This window comes from Dama dama, chromosome 22 (assembly GCF_033118175.1).
Source record: "Dama dama isolate Ldn47 chromosome 22, ASM3311817v1, whole genome shotgun sequence".
In the NCBI taxonomy this organism is placed as follows: Eukaryota; Metazoa; Chordata; class Mammalia; order Artiodactyla; family Cervidae; genus Dama; species Dama dama.
The window spans coordinates 59,098,583-59,102,262 of record NC_083702.1 but is presented as its reverse complement, the minus strand read 5'-3'; the positions used below and the strand labels follow the sequence as shown (position 1 = coordinate 59,102,262).

Sequence of the window (3,680 nt, the reverse complement as noted above, 5' to 3'; positions counted from 1 at the left end):
ATGAGTGACTGAACTGAACTGAATTGAACTGAACTGAAGCAAAACAAACAGAAACAAACCTTGTAACAAACAGATATCACACCATAAAATAACTATGAAGAAATATATTTACATTGATTTTCATTCATTTTTGAAAAATCTATTGATGTTAAAAAATAAACTCAAATCTTCAAAAATGTAGATGAATTACTTAGAATTATTCCATAACAAATTATTACATATATTGATTTTAGTCTAGCCTATAGTTTTACAGATGGCCAGAGGTCAATGAAAAGATTTTTTTCTCAACAATATCCTTTTCACAGCATTTTTTACCTCCCTGTTCCTTAGACTATAAATCAGAGGATTCAACATAGGGATGATAAGAGTGTAGAATACAGCTATAATCTTGTTCATCTCTGGTGAAGAGATGGCTCCAGGCTGGGCATACATGAAGAATACAGTTCCACAGAACAAACTCACCACAGTGATATGAGAGCTACAAGTGGAGAAGGTCTTACTCCTGCCATGAGTTGAGGGGATCTTTAGAACAGTGGAGAGGATACATGCATAAGAAGCCAGAATGACAGTTGTGGTAGTGATGATGATGAGGGCAGACAGAATAAAGAGTACAATCTCATTCACCAAGGTGTCCACACAGGAGATTGTGATCAGGGCTGGGACATCACAGAAAAAGTGGTCCAATCTGTTTTCTCCACAGAAATGCAAACTGAAGGTGAAACCTGTTTGGATCAGGAAGGGCGAGCAAATGGCTGAGAAGCGATCATATGCCATCACAGCTAGAAGAAAGCCTTCAGTCCCAACAAAAAGAGCAAAGAAAAAGAACTGGGTTGCACAGCCATTGTAAGAAATTCTCTTGTCTTTGGATAAGAAAGTGGCCAGAGTTTGGGGAGCAATGACGGAGGAGTAGCAAAGATCTAAATAAGACAGATTTCTGAAGGAAATACATAGGGGTATGAAGTCTGGAATCGATTTTAGTGACAACTAACACGCTGATATTTCCCACCACAATGACCATGTAGATAAGCGAGAAGAGTGAAAATAAGAGAATCTGTACATCTGGAGATCTTCAGAATCCCAGCAGAATAAACTCCATCCCTTCTCAGTAATTCTTATTCAGTTCATTCATCACAGCTGAGACCTAGCTGAGAAAATCAGTGGATGATCACGAATCCTATGGAAAGCCTCCTCAACTTTCTGTTCTTTTCTTAAAATTGAAATATAGTTCACGTACAATATTATCTGTTACAGGTATACAATATAGTGATGCACAATTTTGAAGTTATACTCAATTTATAGTTATTATAAAATATTGGCTATATTCCTTGTGTTGTACAATATATCGTTGTAGCTTATTTTATATATAACAGTTTGTACCTTTTACTCCCCTATCCCTATATTTCTCCTTCCCCCAACCTCACCCCAAAGGCAACCACTAGATTGTTCTCTATATCTGTGAGCCTGTTTCTTTTTTGTTATAGTCACCAGTTTGTTGTATTCTTTAGATTCCATAGATAAGTGATATCATACAGTATTTGCCTTTCTCTGTTTGACTTATTTCACTTAGGATAATACCCTCCAGGTTCATCCACGTGGCTGCAAATGAGAGAAAAACATGCTATTGGAATATGAAGTTCTCTTGGCAACATATCTAACAGAATAACTTTACTTTTGGAAAGACCGATAGCCAAATATATATAAATTTTTCTAATATATCCAATGTCAATGATATGAGAAATGTAGATGGGCAAAAGATGTCTGGGACAGTGATGCTATGAGTCATTTTATGCCATTTGTTCAGAACTTTGGGATTAGATAGACTAAGTCCAAATGTCACCTCTTTCAATCTGAAATAATCTAGAATTGCTATCTACATTTTCAATGCCTGAAGTCCTCTTCTGTGAAATGGGAGGTAATGATAACACCTAGTTTATAAGGTTTTTGTGATAAAAATGTGAAACTGAGTATGAAAAGCAGTATTTGCAGTTACTGGAACTTCTTAGATTCAAAGTAAACGTTAGTCAAATTAACAAGCAAATAGCCACGTAAAAAATTACTTTTGTTTTAGGAATATCAGGTGAAAAATTAGGTCAATTCTTTTTCCTATCACAAAATGCGGTTAGTTTGACTGTCTTAAAACATCCTGCTATATAAAAGACATTAGGAAACATGGGATGATAGTTTCATGGGATGGAACGAAGCACCAGTCTTACAGTCATCTGAAATAATGAATGAACTCTTACCTCCTACACTAGCTACACACCCTTCAACCTCTACTCCTTTACCACTTAACTCTGACTGCTAGTAGGCCTGCTTCCTTTCTGCAGCCAGACTCCAGCACATCTTTTTCCTTTAATGTAAAGCATTAACATCTCAGTACATGAATTATTGTTTATACAGAAGCAAACTTTATGATACAAGAAGTACAAGATTGACTTTCCTAAGAAGTATTTTTTCCCTGTCTATATTATTAATCAAACAGAAGACATTAATGGAAATACATAGAGCAAACAATATCTGTGTTGCACAGGTTTTGCTTTTTAAAATAACTATCAATGCTTAATACCAAACACTAAAGATGTATGTGGATAAAACATCAATAATTTTAATATATCTGAAAAATTAAATCCAAGTGGAAAAGATGAAATTTTATGTTATAAATGTGTGTCCATTTCTATCTTTAATTTCTGAAATATCAAAAAAAAACTTCCCATCAGTGAAATTAATGTCATATTTGAAGTTATTTTAATTTGGGCATTTTTACAAAATCAAAATTAGAGTCAGAAAAATTGAAATCAATCTTGCTTCTGTTACTATTTTTTTATGAAGTAAAAAATGTTTTATTAGTTAAAAGTGTGGCATTTAACACATGTAAACCTAAGTTTTAATCCAGGTCCTGACACTCACTGGATAAGTAATCTTGGGCAAATTGTTCATATTCTATGAACCTCTGTCTCCTCATCAGCAAAATATGTCTTAGAACATCTATCCCATAGGGTGGTATTGAAAGGATTAAATTAAGTGATGTCTATAAATTGAATAAAATATGTAGGACCTGGGAAATAGAAAGTGTTCATTAAGAGTGCATATATGAGAGATTGAATTTTTTTTCTAAATTAAGAAATCTATCTTTTAAAAAGTTGTGATTTTATAAAAATCAGGTACCTTACTTGAGATTCAGCAGATACCAAAAGAAACTCATTGAAGAATTTTATTAGCTCCTTTTTCCATTAAAAGAAGCTTTGAAGAAAGTGCGGTTAATTGCAAACATGTTTAACAGTATATATTCAATCTATTCAAGTGAGGGCACTCAATAAACAGACCTATTTATTTCTAAGTCTCATATACCTTATTTTTACTTGCTAGAACCAAAAGAGGATCAGACTGACTCTTCAGTTTGACATCAAGAAATATCCTACTCTTTATATTATGCAAAGACTGAACCAAAAATTGCTCCTACATAAGTTCTAAATCCTTTGATCTAACCATGTAGTTATTCTTGTAAAAAAGAAAGCAAATTAGATATAGATAGACAGATAGATAGATAGATAGATATAGATATATAGATATGTGGTCTTTCTGAAAAGTAAAAAGGGCTCTAGAGGTCAATTAGGTCATTGTTTGCTAAATTTCCCATATGTTAGAATCTGCTAGGGAGGTTTTGTTTTGCTTCACTTTGA

General features: G+C 33.6%; 1 pseudogene; it reads right to left on the bottom strand.

Annotated features, from left to right (window-relative positions):
* Window positions 1-264: 264 nt before the first annotated feature.
* LOC133043402 (olfactory receptor 9S13-like) lies at window positions 265-1,129 on the bottom strand (annotated as a pseudogene).
* Between the last annotated feature and the right edge of the window lie 2,551 nt (window positions 1,130-3,680).